This window comes from Gigantopelta aegis, chromosome 2 (genome assembly GCF_016097555.1).
Source record: "Gigantopelta aegis isolate Gae_Host chromosome 2, Gae_host_genome, whole genome shotgun sequence".
NCBI classification, from domain to species: Eukaryota; Metazoa; Mollusca; class Gastropoda; order Neomphalida; family Peltospiridae; genus Gigantopelta; species Gigantopelta aegis.
In genome coordinates, this window is record NC_054700.1 from 33,815,952 (window position 1) to 33,831,595 (window position 15,644).

The following is a 15,644-nucleotide window of genomic DNA, read 5'->3' on the forward strand; positions in this document are numbered from 1 at the left end:
TACCACAGCCTTTGATATACAACTGAAATTGATCCTAGACCAACTGCACATCAGGCGAGCAGTCTACCACTGGGATACATTCCGTCTCTACAATGTATACATTGTTGAAGGCTATTCTAAAATTCATCACCTTTATTTGGTGTCTAATGTAGGGTTATTTTCATTCTGCATCTAGATCTATATACCACCATGTGCACTAAAAACTACAGCTATTTCGCATTTAATATATTATTATATTAATTAGTAGCAACAGATCTTGTATATGCACCACCCCACAGACAGGATACAATTAAAAAAACATGGCCTTTGATATACCAGTCATGGTGCACTGGCTGGAACTAAAAATAGCCTTATGGGCCCACCAGTGGGGATCAATCCCAAACCAACAGTGCACTTCCCGCCATGGAATCGTAGACTGGCAAAGTCAGAACCAGAGTCCATGGTGGGCATGCCTGAACCGGATGTGGGCACTTTAATATAGTTCCCTTCCCTTCCCAACAGCGCATCATGTGAGTGCTTTACCACTGAGTTACGTCCCGCCCCGAAATAAGAAGTAAATCATAGGCGGCTGTTATTGTTTTAATAGCAAGTCAAAGAAAAAATGGCCTGTTAGAAAAAAATATGGCCTGCTGGAAATAAAGACAGCATGCATGGGGTGAGTGGATTGGGATAGTGTGTGAAACATTAGGACCTCTGAGATGTAACTTAGAGCATTATGGAATTAAAATACAACAGCATTACGAGCTAAATGCAGACCATAGGATTTCTAACTTCGTGCGAAACACTTTTTCCGTTCCGTTCCTTGTGAACTTCTTAAATGCTAGTTTATACATACATGTACATGTATAATACATATTATTATTATTTAATTATTCCTTTCTTTTCTTTTTTCTTTCCGCCCCCCCACCCCTCCCTTCCCCACAATGGGAGTATTGACAATTTTATTTCCCCCCACTCCTAACCATAAGCTTTTTAATCAACAGAAATGTTTGGCATAAAATGAAACACCATTTGAAAAGCATTTAAAGACACACACATGTACTGTTTACATATGATATACACATAAACACCATCTCCATAGCTCCATGACTTCATGGTACCCACTGTAAGTTACAAGGAAATAAATTTATAACCCTTGCTGATACATCACGTAGTGCCAGGTCGGTATATAGAGCAACATGATCAAAAAAGGCCAGCGCAGGCTATGCTAATATTGTCGTAATAAATGTCACACAAAAAGTTAACGAAACATAACAGAAGGTGAAATGAATGTACTCAAATAATATAAAGAATGTCAAGTGTCAAATGATTACTTGACAGGAGCAAGACACACAGCAGTAAACACACAAAATGGATGAACGCCAGTGGAATGCACATTTCATTTGTTGGTTTTTCTTTTTTCCCCTTTTTTTTTTGTTTTTTATTTTTTGAGTGGGAAATTAATAAAATCATTTGTTAGCAAGCAACATTGGTGAAATGTAAAATTTCAAAATACAATTATAATTTGATAAAATGTAAGGGCTTATTAATAATTAACAATAAAATATTTTGTCAAAAGTCACATTTTGTAATAGTCTTAAAGGCAGGGTAAACTCAAATAAAAGCTGTATGTGTTGGAAAGATGCATACCCGAACCACCAACACATACTGACAATTTAACAAATGAAAAACGTGTAATTTTGGCATTAATAAAAAAAAACATGATTATTCCTTCTAACTGGGGGCAGCCATTTTTTTTTTTTTTTGTGACATCCAGTGGTATAGCTTGGGGTGAAGTGACGTCAGCTCCGTCCAACCCCTCTTAAGCACAGTGTAAACAAACGCTCTAATTTACGACAAGGTGCTTCGCTTTCATCAACCTGACTTGTAAAACAACATAAATGACTTGATAGTATGATAAACTATTTAACTAAATATATTTCAATTTGCATCAATAGAACGAAACGGAGATATAGTATTTTTCTCTTTAAAAAAAATCCCAAGAAAAAATGCTTATTATTAGGCCTACTGGTAGGGTACGTTCGAGCAAAAACGACTCACAATACCCAAGTGATAATTTTCTTTTCTTTGGGACTACGTAATTGGTCAGTTTTGTGATTTTAGATGGGAAAGTCTACTTAATCAAGGGTTTTACAGAATTACTAACAGTAATAAAGTGATAATGTCCATTATGATTTGAGGGGTGTCCGCACGGCTAACAGACAATAACTTGTGATCTTAATAAAAGTGGCACGTCTTTTTAGTGTGTCTAGACACAGTGTCTGGGGACCATCTAAATACACACCTGCCAATCAGGAACCACAGGTACAGGCCCCGGAAAAAAAAGACCAATTAACCAAGAACACATCCTATTATTATTTCAGTACGTGGGTTAATTTATGTACAAAACAAGTATATATTATTTTTCAATACAAAATAAGCCACTATTGTCAAAGTGTTGAAATAACTGTATTATGTTGCCGGCTTACTGGGATGGATATTATTATGCAATGCATCTGCAAATATCAGGTATGTTTTGTTTCTTCAGTTCACCAGCTCGCCCTGCAGAGGGCGTATTCACTGAGATGGTACAAAATGGCTGTGCCCGTTATATATAATAGCCATCACATTTAAGCGTTTTATTAATTAACTATACGATTATACTTGTTGATATTAAACAATAATGTGCGTAATACATCGTTGAATTAAATTAAATTAATAAAAGTTAACAAATGGTAAATGAGGAATAATTCGTTTTAAAACAACCTGATCATCTTCTTTTTTTAATATATGATTAAATCAATCTGGCCTAACATTTTTATCAATCTTACGAATGTAACATGTAACTAATGGATGATGATTTACTAAGCACACAGTTTTTAGAAACTTTCTTCCCTAAAAGCTAAATATTAGCCATAAAATTCACTCAGTTCCACATGAAAAGAATCACTCAATATTCCTGCAGTATTCTTGGTGACGCCTACGCCCAAGTTAACGGTTGTCCAGTCGTTCAGCAACCTGATTTTATGACTGGCAACCAGTCAGACAACTGATAAATCAGTTTTTTTAGCACATGATGGGCTCAGATGTAAACATGATAATTTATATACCTGAACAGTAAATATAACAAAACAAATGGGGTATAGAAAATACACTGTGTTTGCAAGTAAATTGCAAACATTGAACATTACATACACATGTAAATGTAGTAAACATACTATAGTTATTGAGGTTTTGTTTTTGTGGTTTGTTACATTTTTGTTGTTTGGGTTTGGGGGAGACATAAATTGAAAAAAACTAATTATTTTACCTGTTAAAGTTAAAAGTTTGTTTTGTTTAACGACACCACTACAGCACATTGATTAATTAATTACATAGTCATCAGAGTAAACTAGCTACATTTTTCCTTATGGAGCAAGGGATCTTTTAAATGCACTTTCCCACAGACAGAAAAGCACATACCACGGCCTTTGACTTGCTGTGGTTCACTGGTTGGAACAAGAAATAACCAATCAGTTGAATGGATCCACCGAGGTGGTTCGATCCTGTGACACAAGCACCTCAAGTGAGCACTTAAGTGACTGAGCTAAATCCTGCCCTTTGTTTTACCTGTAGGCAATCTCAATATGAGTTCTCCAAAATTAATAAAAAATGACACCTATATGTACATATAGTACACCGAGCACTAGAAACCTTATAAAGAGTATAACAACAAACAAACAATCTAATAAACCATCAGACATAAGGCTGGTAGGTACTGCCTGGGTTTTCCTATTGATACCGGCTCCCACAGGTATCCCCAAACAGAAACCCGTAATACAAATGCTATAGTTACATATATATTACATAACGTTACTATGATATATCTGACGTTGTTGTTTGGGGATACCTGTGCCGGCTCCCACCCAGACTGAATTTAATGACTTGCTGTAGAGACCACAACACCAACTTCTCACTCACTAACAAGTAACCATTAACCCACTGTCCTGGACAGGCAGTCCAGACAGGTGAGGTGTGTCCAGAATAGTGTGCATGAACCTTAATTGGATATAAGCACAAAAATAAGTATAAAACAATCCTTTTTCATCTTTAACAGAATAATAAGAAGTGTATGACAATATGCCTACCAACTAACGCACCTTAAAATGATGATCAGGATACAGTAACCTCGATCACCCAATTACTCATTTTTAACATGGTTGGTAATCAAAGTATTGTGTCATCTTCCTCATGTGTCACCACATCGAAAATACACGACTAAACAATAATTAACTTGGAGGTTTACCATTAAGCAAAGAAAACACCAAAAAAACTTCTGCTTTTTTATTATATGCTGAAAAAGACATGGGTACCGTACCGCAGGTAGCAAGAACACTTCATTTTGTAAAATTATTTTATATGGCAAAGTGATTGTTTTGTGCAGGAATGCAGGACTTGAAATAGCAACCTGTGAAAAATTAAAAGCCATCAATTTTTTTTAGACCCTGCTGCAGGTAAAATAAAAATATCACCTGCTAATTAAAACCACCAAAATATTGGTCTGTTTTTGTTTACGATTAGCTCATTTGTTACTCAGCTGCTAATCCTAATATAGGTTAATTCCATAAAGCCTGGGTGAGACGTAGCCCAGTGGTAAAGCGCTCGCTTGATGCGCGGTCGGTTTAGTATTGATCCCAGTCAGTGGGCCCATTGGGCTATTTCTTGTTCCAGCCAGTGCTTCATGACTGGTACATCAAAGGTCGTGGTATGTGCTATCCTGTCTATGGGATGGTGCATATAAAAGATCCCTTGCTGCTAATCGAAAAGAGTAGCCCATGAAGTGGCGACAGCGGGTTTTCTCTCTCAATATCTGTGTGGTCCTTAACCATATGTAAATAAAATGTGTTGAGTGCGTCGTTAAATAAAACATTTTCCTTCCTTCCATAAAGCCTAAAATCCATCTCAGAGGTCACCATTTTTCATGCATTATACCAAATCCTCATCTCACCCATGCTATTTTTTTTTTTTAATCCAACAGGCCATATTGTTTTCTTAACTAGGCACATTTCTTCTGGCCTGCTTTTAAAAAAAACTAATAATAACAGCAGGCCATATTTTACTTTCTACGTATTCTGAGCCCTGCATTGGTAATTGTTTTAAAAAATATTAAGAGCATGGCTTCTAGATTAAGGTAGCCCCACTCCCATGGCTAGTGATATTCAGTGTTGGGCTAGTAATATTCAGTGTTGGGCTAGTAAATAACTACTATTGCCATGCCTGACGACTAGTGAATTATTTTTTTAGTCAATGTTGCAGTTATGTCTATTTTGTAAATATGAATACCCTGCTTCCCCCCCCCCCCCCCCCCACCACCCCAATGTTAGTGTTTTTAAGGTCTATCTCCCTCTTTAGGTGATAATTACTATTATTAAATTGTATTAACTTAAAGTAAAGTAGGGCTGGTGAATTTTTAATTGTGGCAAGTAAATATTTAAAATCACTGATCCCATGGCTTCTGGATTTTATAAAAAATTCCAGAAGCCCTGTAAAGAATCTGGTTAAAATCTGGATCATTGGAAACAAACAATATCTTATGTAAAACATACTGATGTTTCAAATTGTGCCGACGATTTGTTTTAAATTACTGCAGGTGACATTCACATTTACGAACAAAATTGTGTTGAGAAGAACACACACACACACACATTCACACATGTAAATGTACGTGTGCACACCTGTACAAGGCAGCGAACACCTTCACAACCCAAGCGCTAACGACTTGAAACACCTGCTAGTATTTGCATACACCCACTCTGTGTCAATACTATTCTGCCGGGCAGTCGTCACTTACATGTACATAAAGTCATCTTAACTAAACACAGGTATAAGAAAGGAAATACATGCAAGCATAGATAAAATAATATTATAATTCAAAATATTTTTAAAAACCTCTGTATCATGTATCAAACCTCAGTCGCAGTGTGTTCGAAATAAGCACTTATCCATTTTTCCTGACAAGTGATAATCTGCTGGGACAAACAAAATGTGCCTTAGTGGTTGGACAAGTAAAAATATTGATGGAAAAGTAGATTTATAGATGTACTTGTCCGGTGGACTATTGAAAAATTCTGCTCATTTCTATCACTGTCATAGTATGTATATATGCAAACCAAGATTAGACACATCTGAACACTTATTTAATTGGTTCATTTCCTTGATAAACAAATTTATTATCCACATAGTTCAAGATATTCTGGGAAATATAACCAGTATGACCCACGTGTACCATAATGATTTCACGTGCATAGCGAATGACGTAATTTTGTGAAGCGACGTCATAACTTAATGCAGCTTCCCCAGTGTAAACACTTATCAAAATGACGTCATTTTCCGAAATGACATCGTTTCATCGTCTCTTTTTAGTTACGTTTGAAACATTTTGAAATGGTCCTAGCTTGTTATTCACGAAAACAATATTTTGGATAATGTAGATAATAAAGAAATTATTACACTCGTGTGTGAATCGTACTGATTTTGCGAAACTCGTGTCAGGATTCATGTATTACCCTCACTCTCGCTTGGGCAATACAAAAATACTGACTCTCATTTTGTAAAATCAGTACGACAAACAAGCTCGTATAATAATCTCTATGTACATGATAGTCTACTTAATAGCATTCCAAACACGAGTACCTATAAATTAAGGAAGGAATGTTTTATTAACGACACATTCAACATATTTTCAGGAGTGTTAATTTCATGTGTACATACATGATGACAATCATAAGCTCTCATCCATGTAAAGCACTTGCCTGATCCCAGTCAGTAGGCCCGTTGGCTATATTTGGTTTCAGCCAGTGCACCACAACTGGTATCTCAAAGGTGCTATCCTGTCTGTAACATGGTGCATATAAAGATCCCTTGTTACTACAGGGGACAATATTTCGAAATCTGAGGTAACCGGAAGTCGGTTCACCTGGTTTTTACCTAGGTAACCAATTATTCAGTTACGTGAATTATATTTGCGTAACCCATGGGTTATCTCAAAATTACGTTGAAATTATATTTTAAATACATAGTTTTTAGCTGAAACATAAAGTTAAAACAAATACAAAAGAAAACATTTTACCAACAAAAAAAATATGTCTTTAATGCTTGCTAAAGTTAACAATATTATAAAAGAACTGAATATTAGCCCCAGTACTAAAACAAAATACAGGGGCGTAGCGAGAAATTATCTTAGAATTACGCACGCCAAAGGCGTGCCCAAGCGGGGGGATTCCCCCTGTGAAATTTTTTAAACTCAGGACGCCTGTAGATGCATTTTTGAAAATCTTTTTTCGAGTCAATTTTAAGAGGTCTATTTTATAGAACAATTACAGACAGCCTCGACCTATTCCCGGATTTTTTTTTTGAATTACGCACATGCGTACTGTGCGTAATGGGCGGTACGCCTTTGAAATAGATAAATACTCATTTGTAGGGATTCCTTTTTGCGATTTGCGGTGGCTATGCTACTTTCACTTCATCAATGGTACTTATGTAAAATCATAGCCAATCCAATAGTATGTCTACATATATTCCTTTAGAGATAAAATAGCAGCAGAAAATTTAGCCGTCCCAAGCGGTCTGAGCACATTTCTTTAAAACTGTTTTAAAACTGTAGACTGGTCGCAAGTTACAACTGTTGCAATATATCGTTGTTTACTGGTTTGCTGCACATCAAGTATCTAAAAGTCAGTCTAAAACATTTGTCGGAATACCAGTAGTATGTCTGCATGAATAAACTTCCTGTAATCGTGAAGTTTGCAAGTTTTAATTTCTGAACGTTTACAGGTCATGACGTAACCGATTTGCGGTTCGCGTAAATTTAATTTTGCGTAACCGACACGCGAACAGAACGGCGGTTCGCGTGAAATATTGTGCCCTGTACTAATGTAAAAATGGTGTGGGTTTCCTCTCTAAACCTGTATGTCAAAATTACCAAACGTCTGACATCCTATAACCTAGGATTAAAAATCAATGTGCTCTAGTGGTGTCACTGAACAAAACTAACCTCATTCACTGTTTAGTTTAGAATGGAAAACTTTCATGTTGTTAAAAGATGCATTGGTTGTTTAAGCCATTCCGAACCCAATTACAGATCTCTGGAATTATCAGACAAAAGGGAAACTTTATCTATCCAGGGCTAATAGTTTTCTAAAAATATGTTTGTTTTGTTTAACGACACCATTAGAGCACATAGATTTATTCATCATCGGCTATTGGATGTCAAACATTTGATAATTTCGACACTAGTCATCAGAGGAAGCCCACTATATTTTTCCATTAGCAGCAAGGGATCTTTTATATATGCATCATCACACAGGCAGGAAAGAAAAAACCCAATCAGTTGAATGGATCTACCAAGCTGGCTCGATCCTGCAATGCAAGCACCTACGGCGAGCACTCAACTGACTGAGCTAAATCCTGCTCCAATGATTTTCTAAGACCAGGGCCCGTTGCTTATAAAACTTAAAGTCTAGACTTTAACGTAATGCTATTTGAATGGTGTTGCCATGACAGTAAAGTCTGGACTTTATTAAAGTCTAGACTTTAAGGTTTATAAGCATGGGGCCAGTTCTATAAACATGTGTATTCTGCATGATATGGTCAAAAGAATTATTTTAAATATGAATTTTTTTAGCATACTGAATCAAGATGATTCAACACAGAAATACTTAATTTTGTGTAAAAATAACCACTAATATTAAGTTTGTGATCGTCAAAGCTTGACAAATGATAAATTTGTACCAGACATTGTCAGTGACCAGAGGCTTATTTCCATGCTTCCATATGCATCAGTTACATTCTGATCAGCACATAAAAGATTAATCAAATAACACTATAGTTTATGAAGTGTATTTCACAAAATTGGTAAACATTCATGTGGGGCTAGGAAAAACTAACTTAGAATTGACTGACAAATCCAGAAAAGTTGGCAAATTGCGGAAAATTGGCTTGGGGTAAAATGTCTGATAGCCAATATTTACCTGCAGGGTCTTTTATAAAATATAGTATACTCCAAAAAAGGGAAGTGAAAACTATTGGTTATACGGGTCTAATTTTAATTTTGAGGGGCACAGCTAGGGTTGTCTTCAGTTTAATAACAAAAATTATGGCACAACTTTAAGACACGTTCAATGGGTACCATATGCCTGGCAAAACTCATTGCAAAGGTATTTGGTTAATAAAGACCGAGATAAAAAAGTTCACAATTTGTTTTTAGCCAAACCATCAAATCTTTTGCAAATTGAAAAAAAAAAAAAAATTCACATAAATACCACGAGATGTATGGGAAGGCATGGTGAAAAACCAGGTAGGACACCACTTTCCATCTGTGCCATGGTAAAATTTTAACCTTGCAGTTGAGTCGATTATCACGAGTCAAAATGATTGCATCAAAGACCAAGTGAATTTTAAAATATTGGTCCATTTGCAATCAGTTTTATCATGGTGCCCTTTGAACATGCTTAAGTTGTGCCCTATTGTTTTTGTTTATAAACTGAAGACAACCCTTGCTGTGCCCCTCAAAATTAAAATTACACCCTTGTATTTAATCATCTCACATGTTTATAAGCTGCCATTCATTAAACCACTGAATCTGAATTGAAACTGAATCTGGACAACACTGAATCTGAATTGAAACTGAATCTGGACAACACTGAATCTGAACTGAAACTGAATCTGGACAACATGTTTCATGCAATAAATATGTCAAAATATATATGCAGAATGCTTGTTAACATTGACAATGTACAATATAACCTAATATAAATATATATGTATGTATGTACGTACGGTTGTAGATACATAAATATATATGTTAGAAACTATGACTGATATGTACAAATTGAGTACAATTATAGATTATCCAGTTATGAATTAGGTAATACAGCAAATTGCAAGTTGATATCTTTATAATTAAAAAAGTTACTAAAGTACTAATCAAAATTATACCCAGGTGATTTTCCAGTCTTATAATTATGAAAATCCCTGAAATAAAAACCATAAAAATGTGTCAGTATTATCATGACCTGTTACAGTATTCAAACAACCGGTGCAAAAAATGACAATAAATGACCTGTTATAGGTAGAAATATGAGATGTATTTACAATTTTACTGCTAAACATATGTAATTTGAAACAGACTATAACACCCTGGTTGATATTGATTATACCTAACAGGTGAAATCACAAGTACTAAGCTTAGCAGAGGGGTAGTCTCAGGTGTAATCAATATCAACCAGGGTGTTATAGTCTGTTTCAAATTACATATGTTTAGTAGTAAAATTGTAAATACATCTCGTATTTCTATCTATTACATGCCACTGTTTATCCACTAATGGCAGACATCTTTGTGTTCTATGTGTATGACCAATAATAAACCCTTGCTTTGGATACGGTATAAACCCTTGCTTTGGATACGATCTAAACCCTTGCATTGGATACAATCTAAACCCTTGCTTTGGATACGATATAAACCCTTGCTTTGGATACGATATAAACCCTTGCTTTGGGTACGATCCAAACCCTTGCTTTGGATACGATCTAAACCCTTGCTTTGGATACAATCTAAACCCTTGCATTGGATACAATCTAAACCCTTGCATTGGATACAATCTAAATCCTTGCATTGGATACGATCACATAACATCACATGTCTGACTGCAGAGACAGCCAGATAAATGTATGGTAGATTATATTCTTTAAAAACCTGTGAATACCACCAATAGAAATTATTTGGTATGGTATATAATGTGCATTTTTTAAACTTGTGCATAACATGTTTTACAATGTAGCAAACTCAGGAATGTCCCTTTAATAAAAAAACAGGTGAGTGAACAATTATCGGTACATTTCATAATGTGTCACAATGTTCCGCATTTATTCTGAAAAATTCCAAATTATAACCTTGGTTCTAATCATAATATTTTGATATAAATTACTACTTCTTCCGTTAATAAAATTTAAACAAAACAAGTGTATGTTTCATTAAAAAATGTGATATTATTAAGTAGTTGATAATGTGTCGTCATGTTAAAATGAAAGAAATAATTAATTTTTTGGGGCATTATATACTGAAATGAATGTGGCTGAGAATTAAAAATGCTTTACTAGTCCTTGCAAACAGCGCAAAATGCCTTGATATAAAGTCTGGCACCAATGTAAAAACACAAATCATCAAGGTGCCAAGTGAGCTATGACTTTTTAATGTATAAACAAGCTGATGTCTTGATGTCTGTTGTGTGATTTTGTTTTGAAAATCAGATAAAGTCAAAAATAGTACGGCAACTTCAAGTTTTCATTACTGCCATGGCGACTTGAGCCGATTTTTTGCAAAGAATACCTTCACTTCACTGGCTAGATTGGGGCCTGGAAAGCTTGATCGTGAATTATTTTAGCTACGAAACATTTTACATATATAGTAATGTTTAAAAAAAAAAATTATGACATATTACACTGACTAAATTTTGCATGAACGACAATGTAAAGGTTGTGCAAGCAGTTCTGTGCATACTGCACGGGAACAAAATGATCAAGCTATATATATATGTGCAGTCCTCAAGTAATCGCAGTGATTGCAAAACAAGGCGCCGCGCCGCATGCTATGTTTACTACCCTCATTTCCGACGTCTATTTTCGAAACACAGTTGTAGAGGCACTGATTTTGAATTTCAGATTTTCGCCTTTTCCGTTTCATAATGTTACAAATTCCGGTTTTTTTTCGTTTCAGTATTAAACAAATTCTGTTTTGTTTCACACAGACTTCTGACATTTTCAGTTTTCTTTACGATATGATCGGGAAAATAATTACAAACGATCACACTATAAACCACTTCCCTTGTATAATTTATTTTGAACAAAGCCTGGCATACAATATGCATTCCTTTGTGAGATCGGAAATATGGCAATGCCGCAAATGCTAAAAATTAATAAGCAAACATAACATAATATATCTTTTACTTGAGTAAATATCGGACAATTTTAGCTCACAATGTTTGGTTTTTCCCATTAAATTGCCGGGAATAAGCGAAGAAAACACGACTGGTAAAACGTCTAGATACTCTACATTAAACATTTGGCGTAACATACAACAAAGGTACTAGTGTCGTAGCGTAGCACAGGCAGATGTCGGTGTCTATAGTTTCTAGTTCGAAAAATAAATTTTAATTAATCAAATGCACTATTTAAAGTTAAATGTTTTGGAAAAAAATCGGGAATTCCGTTTCAGATAGGTATTTCTGCGATTCCGCGAACGCGGAAAATCAGTGCCTCTACAGTTGCTCAGACTGTAGTTCATATTTTCTTGGTTCTTGTCTGCATGTATGGCTCGACTTCTATGGGTTAATTTCTTCAGGAAAACTCAGTTTCCTACGAATACAGCTTTCATTACTGCTCATTGCCTTTGCTTTTAAAATATATTAATTTTTGTTTTGATTCATGAGCATAGTGCTAGACCCAGTGATTTTCCGCGATCGCAGAAAACGGACAGAATTCCCGGAATTCCCATTGTGAAACGGAATTTACATTTGGAAACGGAATTATGATTTTTTGCGAAGTTAATTTTTTTTATATTATTACTATTGCCACATGCTGCAAAACTGACTGCGCTTCACAGTAAACCAAATGGTCACATTGGGAACCAACCAAATACTTCGCGAACGTTAGCGAAATGTTTGCTGGCTGAACTTGGGGCTGGTTTACTGCTTAGTCTGTTCCGCCTGCGCAGATGGGACAGGTTTCTTTTCCAGGAGTAAGTTCAGCCATTAGTTTGTCACTAACACTTATCTTGGAAGACTGATTTTTACGCTACATATTAAACCGAATGACCATTTCGGGTACCACCAGACAAAATATGTTTGCAAACGTTTAGCAAAAAACGGCTGGCTGAACATTGCAATGTTACTTTATTTCCGCTGTGTCATGCGCATACTTCAATTTGCAGACATTAAGACTGTCAAAGAGATGATAAAATAAATGTTTACATTTTCTGAACCCTAAGCCCCGGTGAATAAAGCAGTGGACTTAATTGTTAGACAATCATGCTTTATATAGTTATTATAACTGTAGCCTTTGCTCCTGATGTTATTTTTCGCTAGTAATATGTAGGCTTACTTCGATTTAATGACAAATAGCGACGCCAGTCAATTTTCGGACCCTTTAATTGTCACAACTTGTGTTAGTTCAATTGTTAATTACATGTTGTAGTCTGAAATGGAAATGAAACGGTATTTACAAAAATATGAAACGGAAAACAGTTGTTTTTTTAAACGAAAAACCACTGAGTCATACTTGTTCTATTCTTGGGCAACAATTTCACCAACTATATGCACTTCAGTCGTAACAGACTCCGGCCCATAGAACCCCCCCCCCCCCACACACACACACACACGTGCCCCCATTACTGAGTGTGTAGCTCTCAATTAAATCCCAACTCCTACTCTGTCAGTTCCAACACCTACTAGTACTTCGTTTTACAACCGCTGAATCGGTTATGATTAGTGTTGGGAATTACATGTAGTTGTAATTTCATCATCAATCCAACTAATTGCCAAAACTAATCATAACTGATTGCACGATCATTATGCTTGATAATAATATAATAAAAGCAACCAATATTTACCATTTTAATTGCGGTAAAAAATTGGCTGCAATTCCTGCCAAGACATTCGGTCCTGTAAGCTACAAATTCTACTGGACCAAATAGAAAAAACCTGCCAGATCAAACATGATCATAAAGTATTTAAATACAAAATAACTGTCGGTCCGACAGCCAAAATTATTTCCTGGCCCATGATTATGTTGACTGGCAAAAAAACTCCAGTCAATGTCAATAATTTGTTTGTTGAAATGTTACCCCGAAAGGTTTTTTAAATTTAACTTCCAATATCAACACATTATCAAGAAATAGGGCAGACCTTAATCTTGCTGGCAAAATAAACTTTTTTCCACTGTAAGTCGGCTCAAGTCGCTAAGTTATTAGCAGTAGTGAGTCGCTGTAATATTTTGAACCTAATTAAATTTCAAAAACGAAATCACACAACAGACGTCAATACCCCGACCTGTTTAGTGTCATCATGTCAGTTTGTGTTTTAACGTTGGCACCAGACTGTATATGGACGTATGTCGCGCCGTTTGCAGTGACCAGTCAAATGTGGTTAATTCTTGGTCACATTCATTTCAGTAATGCCAGAAAATACTAATTATTGCTTTCAGTTTTAACATAACGACACATTATCAAATTTGTTTAAATGTTATTATCAGAAGCAGTATTTTATATTGAAATATTACAATTAGAACCGAGTGTATTATTCACAATTTTATATAATTATATAAATAATATTTTCATATACTTACCATTTGTGACACCCAATAGCCGATATGTATTTTTGTGCTGGGGTGAATATTTCTGAATGAACGTGGAACATGGCAAAACGCTACGAAAGATACTGATAAATGTTCATTTTGCCTATTTTTTTTATCAAACTTCTCCCCTTTCTTCTGGGAAGGGAGAAGTCACTGCTCCTACTTTTTCAATTCTAGATTAGGGCCCAGGATAGGGCCGGCTCAATATAACTGAATATTTGCAGTTTTGAACACCAGTTTATTTTATTCTAGACAAAATTTTGACCAAGTATTGATTCACTCAAAATCTTAAAGATATTTGAATACATTTCAGGATTTTCGACTAAAATATATAAAGAAAAGTATACAGTCCACAATAATTATTTCAAAGGAATGTAAAGATTTTAGAAAGAGTTTGATATCAAAGGCTCTAAGACTAACTCTAACCCTAAAACTATCTTAACCATTGAAGGAGTTACAGGCTAAACTCATGCCAAGATTTTGACATTATAACTTAAAACGCTGCACCCGAAATCACTAGGTCATGCATTTACATCGAACGACCATGTATTTTAAATGCACAAAAGTTACAAAAGAAAATAATCTACTATATCGAACGAATAAGCAGTAACATTTTTGACAGAATGAACTTTTGTTGTATTTAGTCATTTAACCAACACGTTTTTGTGTAATATACAAATAAAAACAAAAGAAAATGGATACAATAATTGAACAGAATGTTTTTTATATGAATTTTGTGGACTTTTTTCTTTTAAATGAGACAGCAACACCACTAACATACCTCAGTACCCGTAGGCCTAGCCTAGAGGTAACAACAAAACATTTTTAAGACGTTTCGTCGTTTGTAAGCTTCAAATGTCAACTATGCTAATTTCTAGCCAGATGGACGGATTAAAACGTCTATAATGTTCATGTGAACTTCCCAAAGTGTTGCAAATTTAAATCCATAACCATGTGAGATAAAAAGAAAGAAAAAGAAAACTACATTTATCGATTCGACATGTCCATGTTTGGAGTCTGAAGTTGCACAGAGTTGTGAAAATTTTCCATTGTGGAAGGCGTACAGACACGACGCTTTTTCGTTCGAGTTAATTATAACACAGGGTGATAATCAGTAGTTTATACATGTTTCTTCTCACATAAATTCGTAAATAAACTTACTAAATTAGTAGAAATTGGCAACCTTATGCTTGCCTTCACCGACCAAACCACAAGAAAAAATTGCGAAGTTTGCACTTCCAGTTTCTAACAGTTGGCAGGCTGTAAAACGTACTTCC

The 15,644-nt window shown here is 35.3% G+C and overlaps 1 protein-coding gene across 1 annotated transcript in view; it reads right to left on the bottom strand.

Annotated features, from left to right (window-relative positions):
• LOC121384111 (RNA polymerase II elongation factor ELL-like) overlaps positions 1-15,644 on the bottom strand; it is a 48,858-nt gene that overhangs the window by 33,059 nt on the left and 155 nt on the right. The gene's annotated exons all lie outside the window — the stretch shown is intronic.